The following is a 21,569-nucleotide window of genomic DNA, read 5'->3' as shown; positions in this document are numbered from 1 at the left end:
CATGGAACACTACATCAAAAACTAATGATGTAATGTATGGTGATTAACATAACATAATAAAAAAAAGAAAAAAAAAAGAAAAATCTATAATCTCTTTTTAATAGGAGAGCCAGTTGATTAAGAACTAGGTCAATCTAACATTTTATTTGGCATGAATTTTGTTCCTTTTTTTTTTTGGCACAGACAACAGTGTCCTTTGGTCAACTCTTAGCAAAAGTAGAAATTCATAGAATCATAGTTTGCATTTTTGTTTAGGATTAATTTCCTTGTACATCTGTCATCTTTGACCAAGACTTACTGCTCTCTTACTCCCCAGGTTCTAACCATTCCAATATTGTCGAGGTAAATAGTTACCTATTTAAATAAAATTTAAATAAATTTAAATAAAACCCACTTTGAATATCAAAAAAGTGTGGCTCAGGTCATGATCTTGAACCTTGTGTGGGGCTCCATGCCCAGTGTGGAGTCTGCTTAAGATTCTCTCACTCCTCTCCCTCTGCCCCTCCAGTGCATGCTCTCTCTCTCTAAAATAAATAAATCTTTTTTTTTTTTAAATGGGACATCGAAGTGTGTTCTTATTTCTTTTTTTGCATGTGGATATTCAATTGTTCACGCATGATTTGTTGAAAAGATTGTTCTTTCTCCACAGAATTGCCTTGGCAGCATGGTCAAAAGTCATTTGTCTGTGTATATGATTGAGTATATTTCTGGACTCTCTTCTGTTCCATTGATCTATTTTGCCATTTTTTATACCAATGCCACACTGCCTTTTTTACTGTAGCTTTCTAGTAAATCTTGTAATCAGATCATTTGAGTCCTCCAATTTTGTTTTTTTTTCAAAGTTGCTTCGGCTATTCTAGATACTTTGCATTTCCAAACGAATATTTCCAAAAGCCTGTTGGACTGCATGGATTCTATAGGTATTTGAGGAGAATTGACATTTTAATAAGATTGAGTACTTTCATTTATGAATAAGGTATAATCTCTCTTATTTATTTAGGCCTTTTAGAACTTCTCTCAGCAATGTTATACAATTCCAGTGTATAGATCTTATACATCTTTTGTCCAGCTTATCCATAAGTAGCCCATATTTTTGATGCTCATGTAGATGGTATTTTCTAAAACTTTAATGTCATATTGTTCATTGCTAGTGTATAAATATATGATTGATTTTTATATTGATTTTGTATCCTTCAGCTCTCTTAAATTCACTTATTTGTTCCAGTAGCTTTTTGTAGATTCCATGGGATTTTTTCACAAAAGATGATCATGCCATATGCAAATAAATGTAGACAATGTCAATACAACTTGACCTAATTGTCATTTATAGAATACTGTATCACAAAAGAGTATAACACATATTCTTTTAGAGTACACTTGAAACATTTACCTTGAAAGGCATGTTCTGGGTAGGCCATACAATAAGTCTCAATTAATATAAAAGTTTTCCAGTCATAGTATCCTATCTGACCACAGTGGAATTAAATTAGAAATAAAAACTAGTATTTGTATAAAATTTGTAGACGTTTTGGTCATTATTTCTTCAAATTTTTTCTGCCTCCTTTCAGTTCTACTCTGGGGACTCCACTTAAATTATGAGACTGCTTGAAATTGCCCCAAGTTTACTGGTGATTTCTTTCAATTCAATTTTCTTTTTCTATGTGTTTTTCAGATTGGACAGAGTGGTTCCATTGCTATATCTTCAAGTATACTAATTTTTTTCTTGTATAATGGCTAATCTGCCATTAATCTTTCCCGGTATATTTTTCTTCTTAGGCATTATAGTTTTCAACCGTAGAAGTTTGGAACTCTTTATATCTTCCATGTCACTGCTTAACTGTTTGAACATAAAGAATGAGCTACACTTACTTTGTTAATGTTGTCTGATATTTCTGTCATCTGTGTCAGTTCTGGTTGGTTTTGATCATTTAATTCCCCCTGCCCCTTCATTATTGGTCATATTCTTTCTTCTTTCATTCCTGGTAATCTTTAATTGGATATCAATATTGTGAATTTTATCTTGCTGTGTGCTATATCATTTTGTATTTCTATGTACCTCAAGCTTTATTCTGAGATGCAGTTAAGTTACTTGGAAAATTTTATTTTAGTTCAGTTTTTGGTCTTGCTTTTAAGGTTTGCTAGGTACAAATGAGGCAGCACTGAATCTAGGGCTGATAATCCCACACTATAGAGGCAAGACCCTTCTGAATATTCTAACTATACATTGTGGAGAAGCTACTATTCTCAACGCTATGTAAACATCAAATACTATTCCTTTTAATCCTTTTAGATGATTCTTTTTCTGGACTTGATGCACCATCATCACTTTGTTGAATATACAAGTGGAGACCTTTATAGATCTCCAGGGTTACCCATACAACTATCTCCTGTCTGGTAGTCTGTTCTGTGATTCTAGCCACCTTGGTCTCCCCGGACTTTGTGCACTATCCCTTCAGCATAAGAGATCCCAGGCTCTACCTGTACCATAGTCTGGAAACTCTCTCAAGATGCTGAGCTGGGCTCATCTTGCTTCTTTCCCATGTCTCAGGGATCACTAGCCTAGGCTGCCTGGTGTCTAGTGTCTTGAAAACCTTTGTTTCGAACATTTTTCCTTGTTTCTTTGGATATTTCAGGAAGAAGAGTAAATCTAGAAATAAAAGTAAATTAGATTTTAGAAAATATGAAGAACAAGCATTTCTTACCTTTATGCATTCATCAATACCATAGCTACTGCATAAGGAAAAGATCTCTTTTGAATTTTATTTCCTTGAGACTACAACCTTTTTATCTGTCTACATTTATCCTTCCAAAAGAGATGATATCTTGCTTTCTCCTTTCAAATTGAAAATATTCATTATCTCTTAAAGGAACTGGGAGGACAATTCTTGTTTGCCTATTAGTAAATAGTTAAATTAGTGTCTTTTAAATTTGCTCAGATAGCTCAACCACCACCTTAGCTTTTTGTGGAATGTAATCAAAGATGGATATATTTCATTCCATTTTTTACACTGGAGAATTTTTTTTACTTGCAAAAAGTATAATCATTACACGTACACACCTCCCACATATCAAGTAATAATACTGATTTAATCATCCATTTATCTATTCGACATGTGCTTATTGATTACTTATTGTGATACATGCGTGATCTTGGATGTAAATTTTCATTACTGTTCATAACTATTTGCTAACAATATATTTAGGTCAATCAGAATCTGAGCTGAGACTTCTATTAAAATGATTTGTTCAATAATAGAATTGTCCCTGTGAAACTCATTGCTACCTTCTGATACAAGGCAATCTAACCTGAATTCTACTCTCAGCTGATTATAATGTTGAAATCTTAAGAACTGATAAGAGAACTCTGGAATATCAAGACTAAAGTTCATTACTTCCAAGAATATTACTGAAAAAAAAATAATCTTAAAGAGTCATTGATTATATTTCAAATCTTATTTTTAGCTGTGTGATATTTTGTGATACAGTATTTAGTGTTTAGATATTAGTTATATCAACCATCAGTCATTCAAGTTCAGAAAAAATTTCCAAAATTTTTTGAAAACATGATCATCACTTTAATCTTTTTTTTTTTTTAAAGTAATGAGTACTCTAGTTCAAATACCCACAACTGGAAGTGGAAATTGGTAAAAATCTCTCTCTCTCTTTTTTAAAGATTTTATTTATTTATTTGAGAGAGAGAATGAGATAGAGAGCATGAGAGGGGGGAGGGCCAGAGGGAGAAGCAGACTCCCCGCTGAGCAGGGAGCCCAATGTGGGACTTGATCCCGGGACTCCAGGATCATGACCTGAGCTGAAGGCAGTCGCTTAACCAACTGAGCCACCCAGGCGCCCATTGGTAAAAATCTCTTAAAGGGAGATTTGGCAGTCTGAATCCAATGTCTTTTTTTTTTAAATTTTTTTATTGTTATGTTAATCACCATATATTACATCATTAGTTTTTGGTGCAGTGTTCCATGATTCATTGTTTGTTCATAACACCCAGTGCTCCATGCAGAACGTGCCCTCCTCAAAACCCATCACCAGGATAACCCATCCCCCTCCCCCAATGTCTTAAATATACTCATCTTTTGATATTATCTTAAAGAATTGTCAGTGGGTGCACAAAGTTGAGCTTTAAGAACACAGTCAACACAATGCTTCTTATAATAGGAAAAATTAGAAACAACTTAAATGTTCAAAAAATGCATTTTAAAAATAAATTGTGATACATGGGAATAAAAGGCACAACATAAGGGTCACAGTCAATTATAATAGCGATGTAACAGGACAGGTAGTAGCTAAATTGTGGTGAACATAGCATAATGTATAAACTTGTCAAATCACTAAGTTGTACACCTGAAACTAATGTAACATTGTGTGTCAACTTTATTTAAATAAAAAAAAGAACAGAAAAAAATTATGATACAATAGTATAAGGAAATACTATGCAATTATTTAAAAAGATACATTTCAAGGTAAAGAAAGATTATCCTGTTCACTTGAGTAAAAAATTTCACATTCTAGACTATATGCATTATATGACGCCTTTGTACCTGCATGTGTGTGTGTTTGCATTTGTGTGAGTGTTGTATGAAGCAACACATACACACATGTATATAAAGACCCAAAGACACACATGGCTAATACTAACAGGTTTTTTTTTTTTTTTTAATCTAGGGTAGGTTTTTGATCATTTTCCTTTTTTTTAGTTTTTTTTTTAATTTATTCATTCGAGACACAGAGATACAGAGAGAGAGAGAGAGAGAATATGAGCACGGGGAGAAGCAGAGGAAAGGGGAGAAGCAGGCCCCCCGCTGAGCAGGGAGCCCAATGCGGGGCTCGATCCCAGGACCCTGGGAACATGACCTGAGCTGAAGGCAGACGCTTAACCATCTGAGCCACCCAGGTGCCCCTCATTTTCTTTTTTCTTCTTTTTCTTTGTTTATATTACTATATTGTAATGGTGTTAGGCTTCCTGAGTTGAAAGGTTACCCTGAAACATGCTCATGTCACCTCTGTGACTGGGGACTGAGTGTAAGAATGTGCAGGAAAGCAGGGAGAAGAATAAAGTCTTATCAGCTGAACCACTGGATGATGCAGCCAACATCACAGTCAGGCCCCCTTATCAATCGAGTATTAGTCCCATCAGAGCCCAGCTCTAGCATCCAATAACATACAAGATGAACTCAACAGTTGTTTGGAGCCTGCTCTGGATCACTGATCCTGACTTTTCACCTCTACCTAGGCCCCTGTGGCCTCAGCCTTTTTCTTGCTCTTTATCTTCCTCTTCTCTTAATCTCATTTTTTTCTGCTTTTACTTCCTCTCACCTAGCAGGTACTTATTATGTATCTATAGACATCAGATTTTGAAAGAGAAAGGATCTGATTGGCTTCATTAACTATTATCCTAAATAGAGGGCCCCATTGGACTGGTATCTCACCTCAGTCACCTCACTGGTTGGGGCCTTTGGCTTAGTTGCCCATCCCTGTTCCAGTCAGCCATGGTCAACGGGGCATGTGCCACAGAGCATGGCAACTCTGTGCAGAAAGTTCCTTTCATGATATAGTAGCTACGTAGAGGCTTCTCTGAGAGGTCAGCATAGTAATTAAAGAAACAAGGAAAGGGACAATCCATTATTCCAGAATTCTAGAGAGTTCTCATGATTAGAATGTTTTACCTTATACTGAGTTAAAATCTGCCTCTACCCCCATCTTGTTCTGTTTTCTCGTACTTCACTCTTAACTTTTCTCTTCAAACATTTGAGAAGAAATATTTATTTCCATCTCTTTCAACCATTCCTCAAATGACAAAGTTTCCAACCTCTCATTAACTTGAACACTCTGTTCTGTGAGGGGGACTGGGTCCAGTTTGTCCATATGCCATTAAAATGTGACTCCCAGAAATAAACACCATAGCCAGATGTGATCTACTGACCTGTAATTGCAGATGACCTAAGACTTTCCAGCAGCCAAGTCAGACTCCTGGTTTCTATCGAAATGCTCTCTAGCCAGGTTTCTCTCATTTGACACTCACACAATGAATTTATTGTAATGTGGATGCAAGAATTTGCATCTATTATGTTTCACCTACTGTATCTTCAGAACAGTTGTTAGTGTACTCCAATTTACAAGCACTTTCACAGACATTATCTCATTTAATCCTCCCAACATGTTGATTTTGGCCCATAGCTCCTACTTGGTCTCTAAGATCATTTCCAGCTGCCAGTCTTTCCTATGTTCACCATCAACACTGCACTTTAACATATAACTTAACAACTGAGCAAAGTGGAGTAAATTTCCCCTTAGAGCATTGGAGAGAAACCGTGTGGAGCTATGTACTAGGCAAGGCAGGATGTATAGTGTTGGGGACATAATCAGGACAAGGACAAAAATCATTATGGCATCGGGAGAAGACAGAATAGGAGTCAGTAGAACAATATTTTCTCCAGAATGTTCACAAAGATGCTCTTCTCTTTGTGTACATACAATGGCAGTCAAATGCAGGGACAGGGCTTTCCTCAGAAATTTATAAAGTCATGAGTCAGATATAATACATGGCATTTGACTAAATGCTTATACTTCTGTGTTTACCTTTGTCTTAGTGTTTTCAAGTTCTGCCTTCATGTCTTGATTCTTTGTCACCATGGAAATATGAAAGCTTTGTGGTTCAAGGTGGTGCTCTCCAATCAGTGGGTTGCTGCCTGGTCCGCGTGATTCGCTTGAGAGTCATTCTGTCAGTATTGCTCACTTGGTCATTACCATCTCTGCCTCATTCCATTGCCTGTACTCTCTATATAAGGAGAGTACTCTGCCTTGTTTGTTTCCCTGCCATATTTTCACTGACTTAGATCATAGATGAAATGCAGGATTTTTTTTCCTCTTTGTAATAGGCTGAATGCTACCTAGATATAGAATATAGATAGAGATCTATTGTTTTATTAAAATGAATTGGCAAGTATCCAGTTTTGAACAGAGCATTCTCATACTGACTGTCCTTGATAGCTTCGAAAATTTACCAAATTTGGATTGAGTAAATTATATGATATCTATGACGCATTTTCTCTGTGTAAAACAGCACAATCCAATGTCAAATAGAAACAAAAACAAAAACAAAAATTTTTTCTAAATCTTTGAAAAACTTTGATCCGTAATTTTTAAAAATCAAGTATAGCTGGTATTCTTATGGAAATCACTTGGAAACCCTCATAGCTCCTAATGAAATTATGTGTTGGATTAAGACAGGCTCGTAGGTAGCTCTGTGTATCTCTCTGTGTATGTCCATGGCACTGTGTCTCTGAGGGGTGTGTGTGTGTGTGTGTCCATGGAGAAGACAGAGCATGAGGAAAAACCACACTCTTACAACTATTTCCACTCTCAGGAATTGATACAGGTATTTCGTCCAACCACTGCATATTTTCTTGCTTCATCGACTGCGTTTCTTTCCACATGGGTAGACCCTGCCCGGTGCAACAGGTAATAGGCATTACTTGTCTCATTTATCCACACCCATAGTCTTTATAGTAGATATTTTTACTTCCATTTGACTGGTGTAAAAAGGGAACTTCAGAGAGCTGAACAGTTTGCTACAGGACATTCAGCCAGCAAGTGGTAGAACCAAGACTCCGGTTCTGTTGGACCGTGTAGCCCACACTTTGCTGTGCCTAGAGTGCTTCCCCAGTCTCCCTTGGACTCGTTCCTGTCTGTCCTGTTTACCCTGTGACTCATACACGGGATGACCTAATCTACATGTTGCTTCCTGATAACTACTTTAATACAATGCAGTATTTAATGATCAATATTTTCAATACTTGTTAGTAGCAAAGCATATGTTCTAACCCTTCTTCCCTTGAGCCCAGAGAACTAGTGAACTTTATTTCAGAGGAAACTCTCCAATAACTGCTTAGCCTTCTTGTCATCCATCTGCATCCATACAACAGAGCAAATCCATACCTGTATCAAGTTTGTTAGTCTCATGTCAGAGACAACACCTCTGCCTGGTGTTTAAACATATTCCACCTTCAGGTGCTGCAGGAGCCCACATTTATGTATTTATCTAGATAGTCAGCATTCAGAGAAGAACAACGAGGCCCACCCCAGGGTTCTGTCTCAGGAGAACTGAGAAATGGCAGTTCTAGCTGGGTAGCCATGGGTTTTTATCTAGGCTCCTTCGGCAATTTGAAGAGGATCTTGCTTCATTCATAGCTTGGTGGTGCTGTTCTTGAATAAAAATGCCTGAATTTAATTTGAAGCCACTATATTGTGATGCTGATAAAACATTGAACAAGATGAGTATCCTGGACCTCCCTGAGTTTACTATGCTTTGGTAAATGGGTGTTAGGATACTTGTTGCCATTTTTCTCCACCCAGGCCAGAGCTGAATGCCACCTTCAGCTCTGTATTCATTTGCATCTCTTTATGTTATATTGTGTCAGAAAGCAAGTTTATAACCTAACCTCATCTTAAAACTCCTCAGGACTATGTCTGCCTCCCTGAGGTTAGTCATACCCTTTTTTATTCTCTAACCCAACAACCTCCTCTTTTGATTAAAAAAAATAAGAATGAATAGAACAATATTTGGGAAGAACATCTTTCCTTAGAAGGTCTTATCAAATAGTATTGCCTGTTTGTCTACTTAAGGTTTTATCTTCTTAGAGGCTCTAATTCTAGAAACTCTATTTGTTTCTATTTGCGGTTTGATTTACACATTTTTTTCCAACAACTATTTATAAGGCCCAGGGTCCCTTCAGGGACCATGCCGGTTACCAAGAATACACAGCTGAGAGCAACCATCACCACCCTAGACTTCACCCAGAGACTTTCTAGGTAGAAGTCAGATTTTAAAACAAATCTCATTACAAGTATTTCTTTTCCTCCCTCTACTGTGGTGAGGATGGGATAATTTTTACTTCATGTAATTTAATAAAAAACTTTTAAATGCCTTTAAAGTTGAAACACCTTGTTTATAAACAAAGGGAAAACAAATTGAAGTAACTTATTTTATCCATCTGAAAACAATTTGTACTACTACTGGAATTTATTGAAAATGTAGATGGATCAGATGAACTAGATTAGTTAACAAAGTACAGGTGAAAAAACCGACAAAACAATGAAGTTTGTCTTAAAACATGGATATTATTTAAATACCCCTATAACAAAGCAAATCCTATGGTGTTCCTCAAAGGAAGCCGTTTGAAAGAAACTGACTTGTCACTGAATTTCTTGTAAGGGTATAAAACGTTTGGGCTAATACCATTGGAAAAGTAGATACTTAGATAAGAAGGTCCACTTAAAAGATATACTTCCTCATTGTGAGATAATAGAAAGTATATGTATTGGTTTCTGCTCCCCAGTTCCTGACGTGGAACTTCTAAAGCTCTTATAAATTCCTAAGTGATAAGAACACTAAAAGCATCTCTTGTTCTAACATTTAGTCTTTGACCCTGTCCCTGTCAGAGAGCTCCTAAGACCCTTGTAAATTCCTAAGTGATCAGAGCACTAGGAACATCGTTTGTTCTAATGAGGTGACTCTGGATAGGCAGTTGGATGTGGACTGGTTATCAGAAAGACCAAGCCATGATTATTAGAAGCTTGGAATTTTCAGAACTTTCCCTCATTCCCACCTTCTCTAGATACGGGAGAAGAGTTGGAAATGGAGTTAAGGAAGACTCCATTAATATCCCAATAGTATGGGGTTTGGGAAGCCTCCAATTTGGTGAACATATCTACATACTGGCAGACACGCCCCAACTTCATAGGGACAGAAGCTCCTGTACTCAGAACCCTCCCAGACCTTACCTATGTATATCTGCATCTCACTCTTTAATGTATCTTTTATCATATCCTTTTTAAACTGGTAAACATAAGTAAGGGTTTCTCTGAGATCTGTGAACCATTCCAGCAAATTAACCAAATGTGAAGAGGGGATCATGAGAGCCTCCATTTTGTAGCCTAGTTGGACAGAAGTTGTGGGTAACCTGGGACCTACTAATTGTGATTGGCATCTGAAGTGGGAAGCAGTATTCCGGGACCGAGTCCTTAACCTGTGGGATCAGGTGCTGTCTCCGGGTAAATAGTGTCAGAATTGGGTTTAATTATAGGATAACTGGCATATTTCACAGAATTGCTTGGTGTGGGGAAAATGCACACATTTGGTGCCAGAAGTGTTGGGAGTGTGGTAGTAGTGTGAGAGTAAAGGAGATAAAAAAGGAAAAAATAGGATTTTCCTACTTACCTATCAAATTACTAAACACGCAAAAGCATGTTATCACAAATAGTAGGAAGCTAACAAGTGTCTATTAAACATACTTGAAATCAACAGCACTGGAGCATATTAAAGAATCAAAATACATTAAAAATATTTAAAGTCTACTTTAGTCCTTTTAGAGCAAAGTTGATTGTATCTTCTATTTACCTAGATGTTTAACAAGTTCAGCTTCTAACCATGATATACGTAAGCTGTACAAATTCTTAGAAGACACTATTTTAGCTCATTTCAGTTCTCTGCCACCCCAAAAGTAATCAAAGGTAGGTTCCTAATGAACACAAGGGCCAATGGAAACAAACCTAAAATCCAAACTAGTGTAATATCAATGCTAGATGTGCTTTCATAAATCTTACTCTACCTCCACACAGGCTTTGGCAAAATCCTCTCGTTCATCATCATTAAAAATATATAGCTAAGAGATTCCACTGACTCTGACTTAGTGATACATTACTTACTTGAAGAAATTAGCAGAGGAGAATGGAAACAAATAATGAGCTTTGCTTCTGAGTCCAGTCTCAAAAGCTTCTTAGTTCCTGGGGCTAGTTTTGGTATTTTTTAAGCACACATATAATACTAAGAAAGTACCCTTTTTGATGCGCTGACACTGTCTTCGTCATTCATAGCTTAGAAGAGAAAAGATAAAAGTCAAGTTATCCAGAGACATTTTTGTGTTTTGCTATTTCATAAAGTTAAAAGTAGAATTGCGTAAAGTTGAAGAATATTATAAAGCTCAGTAAATATGTTTTAACTAACTTTTTGAGGATAACTTTTTCTCTAATTGTTCAAAATTGAATCCACTTTTACTCTTGTTAATCAAACACAGGTCAGGCCTGCATGGTCTTTTGGTGACAAATATGGGTCTATCTAAGAGACTCATTTATAAATATTGAATCATTCTGTTGTACATTTGAAACTAATATAGTGTTATATGTCAGTTATCCCTCAATCAAAAAAAGAAACTCAAATAGAAAAAAATGAATTAAGTATTTTATGCATTTAATAAATAAACACATATGTCTGTCTTGCCTGGTAATTATCTTCCTGATATTCTTTTTAGGATAAAAACCACAAGGAGTAGGAATGAAAACAACTTATTACTTAACGTAGAAATCTCTTACTGAACACAGATTTTCTATTAGGACTCTTCCAGGCTCTGTGAATATGCAGATTTCCATTCTGCCCTTAAGCCATTTATGCTGTAAAATAATTCATCAAAATCATGATTGATTTATTCATTCATAGGATGAGTCTTCATTAAATACCTACTAAATGTAAGGTTCATGGCCCAGGAGGTACTAATGAGCCCAGCAGGCCTGGTTCTTGCCTTCACGGGGTACAGTCCAAGGGAGAACAAAGACATTCATCCCATTATCAAGCTAGTGCATATAGAGTTATCACAGAGAACCTAAAGGGGAATGAAGAGAAAAGTATGGTTCTTTAAAAGTACCAAATTGGGGAATAGGATTTACTCAAGAAAGTCAGAGAATTGTTAATTAAGTTGAAATCTAAAGTGTGGGTAGAAGTAAATAGGAGTGCCTAGAGAAATAGGAGAAAACAGTGCATTCCTAGCAGAACTAGTGTTAGAGCTGAGTTGTGCCCCGCCCCAAGATATGTTGAAGTCCTAGCCCCCAGGACCCCAGTACCTCAGAGTGTAATCTTACTTGGAAATACGGTCATTGCCAATATAATTAATTAACTTAAGCTGAGGTCCTACTGGAGTAGGTTGGGCCCTTCACTCAGTATGACCAGTGTCCTTAGAAGAGAAGACAGAAAGGGAAAATGGCTATGTGAAGACTGAGCCAGAGACTGAGGTTATCCTGCTACAAGCCGAAGATCATCTGGGGCTACCAGAAGGAAGGTGCAAGGAGTAGGCTAGCCCTGCCAGCACCTTGAATTCAGACTTCTAACCTCCAGAATTATGAGACAATACATTCTGTGGTTGAAGTCACCTAGTTGGTGGGTCTTTGTTACAGCAGGCCTAAGAAATGAATACACTTAGCATATGTAAAAGTCTTGAGGCAATGAGAAACAAAATCAAAGACCAGAAGATATTCAGGTTGGATTATACTACGTGAGAAAGATAGGGTTGCTGGATAAAATATGGGCAACTAGTTTGAATTTCAGATAAACAAAAAGTACTTTTTGGGGCTCCTGGGTGGCTCAGTCAATTAAGTGTCTGCCCTCAGTTCAGGTCATGATCCCAGGGCAGGTATAAAGAGGAGGAAGCAACTCTGCTGATCTGACCTTCAGGGATGATTAGGATTTCCCTGGTATGTAGAAGGTAGGCTGGGAATATCTTGCTTAGAATACAGAGATGAAGGTAGGATGGAAAAGTTCTGTTATTTAGCCTCATTGTGCCTATAATACACTTAAATTTTTCTTTAAGGGAGAAGAGAAGAGGTAAATACTGCAGAAACTCATAGATGGGAAAAATCACCAAAGGCCGGGATAGATGGAAAGACTTCTGAGAAGAGAGGTAGACTTGAAAAGAAGGGCTAAGCCTTCTTAAGTAGACGAACGGTGGAAAAGGTGGCTTAAGAAAAGACAGGATGCCGGGAAAACCAGGTTTTAACTCCCAGAATTCCTTTTCAGATGCCTCAGTAGTTTTTTTTTTTAATTGGACTTTATATGCCTACAGAATTTTGAAATTCATGTTATCTTCCTGCCCATGTAGGTTTTTGAAATTACTGATCTTATTACAGAAGCTACTTTATTTATGTTTCAGTCCTACATTTTGCCAGGGACTTTCTTGCCCTTGGATGTGAAAGAAATTCTATTCATCTAGAAAATATGTATGGAATGTAATGTAGCCAGTAAGTGCTATGAGCTGTCAATATCAAAGATGTGGGATTAAATGCCAAGTGATATGGCTAATCATGGCCCCATGGGAGAGTTTAGAGGCATCAGGATGGCACAATAGGAGGGCTGAGGCTCAGCTATGGTCTCAGCCACAAATCTACCTCCAGGATTTCATCAAGTTATTTCCAGGATTCCATTAACCCAAACGTATGCTTTCATGAATTCCATAGCGAAACTCCTATATGTATACCTTAATTGTGTGTAATCGATGAGATGTGCTCCTCCAGGATCCATTAGTCATATTTAAGGATTTTCTTTTTTTTTTTAAGATTTTATTTATTTATTTGACAGAGAGAGACAAAGCGAGAGCGGAAACACAAGCAGGGGGAGTGGGAGAGGGAGAAGCAGGCTTCCTGCTGAGCAGGGAACCCGATGCGGGGCTCGATCCCAGGGCCCTGGGATCATGACCTGAGCCGAATGCAGACGCTTAACAAATGAGCCACCCGGGTGCCCCATGAATTTTCCAGACTACGAGAAACACTCTGGTTTTTTAACATTTTCATTGGTTAGTAGTTTCGTAAGAATCATCAGAATACTTTTTAAAAATATAATACTAAATTACTAATTTAGCAGACTCCTTTATTCTGAGATTATGACCATCTTCCCTCTTATGTTGTTAAAATGTTCTTGTTTTATGAAATAATGGTAGTTAGGTCATGGTAGGTTTTTGAAATTTTGCTTTCTTTTAATGATTGCACTCAGCAGGAATTGCTTTTAGTGTTATTGGATCTACAGACTTGGGAAGTCTGGGAAAGTCCAGTTGTGATCATGATACAGAGTTGCATCTTGCTCTCACTGGACCCAAGTCAAGGCTATTTCAGAATATCATCAGCACATATTACACTGAGGGTCAGTGTGTGGTTCTTCTGCACCTGGCCCTGGCTTGGGGAAAACCTCCTTTCTGTTTATTAGTTGGATGCATGACCATCCGGATTAATAAAATCCAGTGGAAAGCAACTAAGTCCATTGCTGGCAAGAGTCAGAAGTCCTTCCTTGGAAAGGGCTGGGTGCCAGATGTAAAGCCAAAACATGTGTTCACCTCCTCCTTCGGGGGAAAAAAACAAAACAGTAACAACTGTCTGTGACCACTCACCATCAGTAGCTCTGCCAGACACATTATATCTCACTTTTCCATTCTTAGGAAATCACTGGTAAGGATTTTATCAGAGTAACCAACTCCTTTCTCACACGGGCATAGATACTGCTTTGGACTTTCCCTAATTGAGATGGCAGGCATCCTGGGCACTGACCCAGCAGTGCTCCTCCGTAAGAACTGAGGCAGAGAGCTTGCTTTCCTCCATTGTTGGCCACTCGGTCTTTAAAACTGAGTGGGAAAAATTAGCAATCCCTACTTGAATTAGGACATGAGGCCAGATTCTCAGGACATGGATAACAAAATCAGTTTGAAATAATCTTTCCTAAATCGATGGATAATAAGATGTCTTTCATTATAACTAGGATTGAAGGAATCTGATTCTCATCAGTACAGAATGACTTTTGTGTTACTCTAACTCATGGCTCCCGTGTAGGTGGATTCTAACATACGGTGAGGGAGGCTGGGGTGGGGCCTTCACTGTTGGTCAGGGAGATGAGCAAGTACATAAAAAGGGACGGCCCCTTGATTCTCTACATGGTTCATGGTCTTGTTTTCACTCTTCTCCCTTTAATATCCTGTCATCATAGCCTTAACAACTGTCAGCACATCAATGTAGCACCTTTAAAAATATTATTGAAGGTTATACTAAGGAAGAACCTCGTTATAGTTCTGGGATGATGGACCCAGGTCTTTCTGATTTTCTTTGAAACATCTTTTTTTGGGGCACCTGGGTGGCTCAGTTGTTAAGTATCTGCCTTCGGCTCAGGTCATGATCCCAGGGTCCTGGGATCGAGCCCCGCATCAGGCTCCCTGCTCGGCGGGAAGCCTGCTTCTCCCTCCCCCACTCCCCCTGCTTGTGTTCCCTCTCTAGCTGTGTCTCTCTCTCTGTCAAATAAATAAATAAAATCTTAAAAAAAAAGAAATTTTTTTTTTTAATGACTGGATTCTGGCTTAATCCATAACTTTTTAAAAATCCTCTTTCCTGAAGACATAGGAGCCTTCCTTCTTTCAGGATTTTCTTTTGCCTGAGAATGTCTGCAGGATAATAAGCATATTCAGAATTATTTAATCATCATCAATTAATTACCAATTAACAGTTTTTAGTAATAATTAACTAACATTTATTTGGCATTTACTATGAACTAAACATTGTGTTAAGCCTGTCTTCATGCGTGTCGTCAGTTGATATGTGGATTGCATGCCTAAAATGTGAGAGGTAGTATGGACGAAGTAAGTCTTAAGATGATGCAATGTAGGGGTTGTGTAGTTAGATACACGGGGTTTTGATTCACTCACTTGTTAGCTTGGTAAGTTTAATCTCTCTTAGCCTTGGTTTCCTTTTATGTAAATTAAGGGAAGTATGACCTCTGTTGGAGGGTTGCAGTGAGAATCTGAGAGCATTTATAGAGTTCTTGGCACCTAGTAAGGCTCAAAAACCTGTGATCTCTAGTTACCATTGGAAGTAAGAGAAGAAGTGGTAAAGGAAGATTCACTGAGCATGAGGGATAGAGGAAGAAGCTGTGGGAAGCCAGCCATTAAGCGAAGAATGATATTCCTATGAGAGCAAAAGAGGAGGGAAGGCACAGTGAATAGAGTATATATAGGGTGTGTGTGAGGGGGAGGGGGCTGTTGTTTGTTGGAAGCCAGTTATGAGTCAGGCACTGTGCAAAGGACTTTTTGCATATCATTTTATTTAATCTTCACTGCAGGTCAACAACAGGGGAAGTAAGAGCTCCATTTTTCCAGGTGAGAAGTTGAGGCTGAGGAACTTAAAATAAGTTTCCTAAGATGACCCAGGTAGTAAAAGGTGGCTCCTGGATTCAAAACCACTCTCTCATGTTCCCAAATTCATGTGCTTTCCCCTGAGGCAGGACAGTGCTGTGGTCATTAATATGGCCCACCTCATGTTTATAGCACATTCAGCTAATTCTAGTGTGGGTCCTAAAAGTGGAGCTATAGGGATGCTGTTGGGGTGGTGGTGGTGTAAGGGTGTACTTTAGGGATGGAACTCAGTTTGTCCTGAATGTATTCCAACTGAATGCTCTTCTAGCCGTGGTCAATCTGCAGGGGAAAGTATCTGGAGTTAAAGCCACATTGATGCTCCTCTCTGCAGGGGCCTGCTTATTCTTGATCCTTAGCACTCTGGAGTCTATAGGCAAACCTGAAGGAGCAAGTGAACTTCTATGAGTATCACTTATGCCTGGATCCCATAACAAAATGGTGGGTACTATATTGGAACAAATGAGGGCAACAAAAAATGCAAGATCTTTGTCAATGGAGGAAAGAAGCAAATATTTATCTACTGTTGTGCACTTCATGGGATTCATATGTGACATATGTAGTTTAACTGGATCCTCATTATAAGCTTGTGAAGTATACATTATCATGGTTTGTGCAAATATCAAACAAAGGCTATCTCCAGGTCACACAGACAAGAAGTTTCAGAACTAAAATTTATACTCAGGATGATTTAGCACCAATAAGTCACAAAAATATGAGGATTTGAATAAAATGTATATGTGCTGAGAAAGTACAAGTAATTTGAATAAATTGCAATAAATTGTATTCATCATTTATTATCCACAAAATGATTCTCTTTTATTTCCTTTTATGATTCTTCTACATTAGAAAAAAAATCACAAAAGATTCTTTCAAATGAAATTTCACCTTTTCATCTCAAAAAACAAAACTTCTGATCAAGTGATGTTTTATTTATTTATTTATTTTTTTAAAAAGATTGTATTTATTTATTTGACAGAGAGACACAGCGAGAGAGGGAACACAAGCAGGGGGAGTGGGAGAGGGAGAAGCAGGCTTTCCACGGGGCTGGGAGCCCGATGCGGGGCTCGATCCCAGGACCCTAGATCATGACCTGAGCCGGAGGCAGATGATTAACGACTGAGCCACCCAGGTGCCCCAGTGATGTTTTATATATTAGATTTGGCTTCTTATATTGGCACAAATGGTGTCTGTTAACCAATAGCAAACTAAGCCTGTGAGTGAGCCATGTCCTCCAAAGGCTCCAAAAGCCCTTGGAAAAGATGAGATAGAAACCACTCCTCTTCTTGTCTAAAAACCCTAGAATGGATCTATAGGACCAAGGATGTAAAGGTGATCTGTGTCTTATGTGACCTTTAGCTGATTGGGACAGCTGTTCAAAATACAGCTGTTAAAAACATAGGTATGGCAATCCTACTGGCATGTTGTCATGTTGCCTATAATTTACTTTTAGATACTTCAGCATTAACATTGTGATATATGTACTGGTTAGTTTCTATCTATTCCCTGTAGTGGTTAGTGGTCCTAGCTGGAAATACATATTCCATATTCCATGGTGTATTAGTTTCCTAATACTGTTGTAACAAGCTATTACAGACAGGCTTAAGACAAGAGAAATTTATCCTCTCATAATTTGGGAGGCTAGAAGTCCAAAACTGAGGTGTCAGTGGAACTGATTCCTTCTGGAGGCTCTGAGAGAAAATTCAGTCCATCCCTCCCTCCTAACTTCTGGTGGTTGCCAGCAATCTTTGATGTATCTTGGCTTCTAGAAGCATCTTGATGCTTCTTTCCCCATCTTCACAAAGTGTTCTTCCTTCTGTATGTGTCTGTGTCCAAATTTCCCTCTTCTCACAAGGATACCAGTTGTTGGATTAGAGCATATTTTAATCCACTATCACCCTATCTGAACTTGATTACTTGTGCAAAGATCCTATTTCCAAATAAGGTCACATTCAAAAAAATAAAAACAAAAAACAAAAAACAAATAAGGTCACATTCACAAATTCCTGGTCGACATGAATTTGCCGGGGTCGGGGGGGATACTCTTCAACCTAGTACATGGTTTATTTAGCATCTAACTGAAAGACCCTGCTTCAGAGTTAGCTATGGTAAGAAATTCAGCTGCCTAATGAATGTGAAAGTTTGTAAAGTGGCATAGCAAATGTAATAAATAGGTTTTCACTCACTAAATGAGCGGTGTTTGGGCGTGGACTAGCTAGAAATATTAAAGACACAACCCTCAGCCTTGTATGAATGAGACATAAAAACAGCAACCCATGTAATCTGTGCCCTTCAGTGTGGTGCCCAAGGCATAACTCTCCAGTAAGCTTCCTGATTCAGACTACTTACCAGCCTGAATGGAGCTAAATCCTTCTGCTATAATATTATTGCATTTGCTTTGAGGGAACTTTTCATACAGAATGTTCCAAACACCTAAAAGTCAGAAAGCTGGAACTATATAATGCTTTGCTATGCTATGCTTTTGCTGACTGTTTGATAATATTTGTAGAGCAGAATTCAGTCTGAGACTTGCTGTCATCTGTGGTAGTGAGGTTGTGGGAAGGAGACCAAGACCACTCACATACCTCTTACAATAGGGCATATCTACTAGAAAGAACCTAATAATTACAAACAACAAAATTGGCTGAGGTTAATTCACTGCACGTATCCACTGACATTTTCCCAGAGTTGCAAATCTACTAGTCTCCTTTGGACCACCGTTCTTATCCTCTTTTGATATTTCATTCTTATGACAGATAATAGCCCAGCATTCAGATAATGACTTCATGCTTAGGAATCTTACATCATTGGAAATTTTCAGTAATGGAATGGATTCAACAAAACTTGAACTCTTCACCTGGGACATTCCCATGTCCCTTGCCATCACCAAGAGTGGCACACTGGCTCCAAGACTGACTCAGTGTTTCTGGAATCCCCTCCTTCATGCATTCCATGGGAGTCTCCAGTTGGTGGTATTTTGGTACATGGTGCCAGGCATCTGTTGATTTCGCTTGGGTTGAATTTGAACCTTTGTTGCTTGACTGGGTTTTGTATTTCTGAGGGGATTATTAATCATAAATCACCAGCTCTGCTGAGCAGTATGCGTGGCTGTTGGGAGAGAGAATTTAATTTATTGCTACTATTGGAAATGTAAAATAAAGAAAAGCTTCAAAAGTACATGTCATCTGGATTTTCAGAAACAATCATTTTGGAGAAGAAAAGGTCGGTGTGGTCCCCTCATGCTTTTTCCTTCACGCATCTCCACAAACAAATAGACATGCAGATTGAGGGATGGACCCCTGGCATTTCTCCTTGGTTGATCTTCACTGATCTTCACTGATTTGTGCTTCAGTGAAGAGGTTTTGGCCATGGCAGGTGGGGGTCCCAAAAGAAATAAAACTGTGGAGTGGAAGAGGAGGAAACAAGTCACCTAAGAGGACCTGTTTCTCTCTTCCTACCAGATCTCTTTCCCCTCATTCATCCCGATGAAAGAATGCTGGGGTGGGGGCAACTGCAGGGATGGAAAACTCCAGGGAGAAGATGCTTCCTGGAGAGAAGAGTGCATACAAAACCAAACCGGCAGCCATCCAAAGGAATGGGATCTTGCCATCTGCAACGACGTGGAGGGAACTGGAGGGTGTTATGCTGAGGGAAATAAGTCAATCAGAGAAAGACATGTATCATATGACCTCACTGATATGAGGAATTCTTAATCTCAGGAAACAAACTGAGGGTTGCTGGAGTGGTTGGGGGTGGGAGGGAAGGGGTGGCTGGGTGATGGACATTGGGGAGGGTATGTGCTACGGTGAGCGCTGTGAATTGTGCAAGACTGTTGAATCACAGATCTGTACTTCTGAAACAAATAACGCAACATATTTTAAGAAAAAAGAAAAAGAAGAAGATAACAGGAGAGGAAGAAAAGGGGAGTATGTCAGAGGGGGAGACGAACCATGAGAGGTGATGGACTCTGAAAAACAAACTGAGGGTTCTAGAGGGGAGGGGTTGGGGGGATGGGTTAGCCTGGTGATGGGTATTGAGGAGGGCACGTTCTGCATGGAGCACTGGGTGTTATGAACAAACAATGAATCATGGAACACTGCACCAAAAACGAATGATGTAATATATGGTGATTAACATAACAATAAAAAAATTAAAATTAAAAAATTAAAAAAAAAGAAGAAAATAAAAAAAAAATAAATAAAAACCAAACCGTGACATGGGCTGGGAAAGGTGATAGTTGCTTATTTGTGCCATGCAAGTTCTGAGTCTGTGTGTGAATATGCTACTGGGTGGCAAGCTCCCCAGGAGTAAATCTACCCAGACTCGGGGATCATGTCCCCTGGTCACTAGTGCTAAATCAATCACCACCCTGCTTGTGGAGTTGGAGGGGAGGTGTGGGGAAATGAGAGCCCATATGATAGTGGTGACAGCAAAGGTCATTTTAAGAGTTGATGCTGTCCGATTAATTCACCAGTCACGTTTTAGGTTGAGTATGGTATTTTAAGGGAGTTTTTCAAGTTAAACATAATTCTCCTATTTCTCAGGTCATGCGTTTGGAACAGATACCTGATTTCCTATTTATAGCAGTTTCTCTCTGTCCCTCCCCTATAAAGTGCCAAGGAGACTGATCATTCATCGTTCAAAACTTTGGTCCTAGGTGACAGTTTGTTTTTTACACTATAAAATCTAAGGTAATAAATGTGTCCCTTCCGAAGATGTTGCTGGTGATTCAGCATGTGAATCTTCAGGGTTCATTTGCTCAGTCGTTTAGTAAACATTTAAGGAGAACCTACGGGGCAATAAATATGAACATAAATAAATAAAACGGACAGGGGGGCAAAATAAAAATGAACAGGGATTAAGAGAGCTGGCAATGATGTTTATGACTACCTTCTGTAGTCCAGCATTCATTTAAAACATTTTTTTTCATGATTAAAAATGTACATAGATATAAACGTCAAATCACTCTTCAAGGCTTATAACGCAAAATATTAGCCCCTGTCTCACCCGGCCAACTTCAATTTTCATCCCTTAGAGGAAATCACTTTTAATCCTTTTAACTGTTTCTTCTGGGTATTTGCCTTCAATGTTTTACAGAATATGCTCTACTGCTATTTTTTCATTTGTTGATTTTAGATATTGCCTGAGAACAATGGAAGACAAGGATGTAGCTTCCTTGGGGCGCCTCGGTGGCTCAGTCATTAAGTGTCTGCCTTCGGCTCAGGTCATGGTCCCAGGGTCCTGGGATTGAGCCCCACATCGGGCTCCCTGCTCGGCGGGAAGCCTGCTTCTCCCTCTCCCACTCCCCCTGCTTGTGTTCCCTCTCTTGCTGTCTCTCTCTCTCTGTGTCAAATAAATAAATAAAATCTTTAAAAAAAAAAAAGGATGTAGCTTCCTTAAATACCTCCTCTCACCTCAAACACACACTTCTTCTTTCTCTGTTTTTGTAATATAATTTAAATTATAATTTTTGGTCATATTAATATTCAGTCTGCATATTGCTTTGTTTACATAAGGATTATTCACAGTGAAGCCATGTAGACACCTGGCTGTGTGGGGAAAGGAAAGTAT

The 21,569-nt window shown here is 38.5% G+C and overlaps 1 long non-coding RNA gene across 1 annotated transcript in view; it reads left to right on the top strand.

Moving 5' to 3' along the window:
- LOC141374930 (uncharacterized) overlaps nt 1–21,334 on the top strand; it is a 97,835-nt gene extending 76,501 nt beyond the window's left edge. Inside the window, exon 3 of the long non-coding RNA XR_012382141.1 lies at nt 21,135–21,334. This is a non-coding gene — a long non-coding RNA (uncharacterized lncRNA). The remainder of the gene's footprint in view (nt 1–21,134) is intronic.
- The last annotated feature ends 235 nt before the right edge of the window (nt 21,335–21,569 follow it).

The sequence above is a fragment of the Callorhinus ursinus genome, unplaced genomic scaffold (assembly GCF_003265705.2).
Source record: "Callorhinus ursinus isolate GAN/ISIS: 27379988/994484 unplaced genomic scaffold, GSC_fseal_2.0 scaffold23, whole genome shotgun sequence".
NCBI lineage: Eukaryota > Metazoa > Chordata > Mammalia > Carnivora > Otariidae > Callorhinus > Callorhinus ursinus.
The sequence above is the reverse complement of the archived record's forward strand: the minus strand, read 5'-3'. Positions and strand labels throughout refer to the sequence as shown.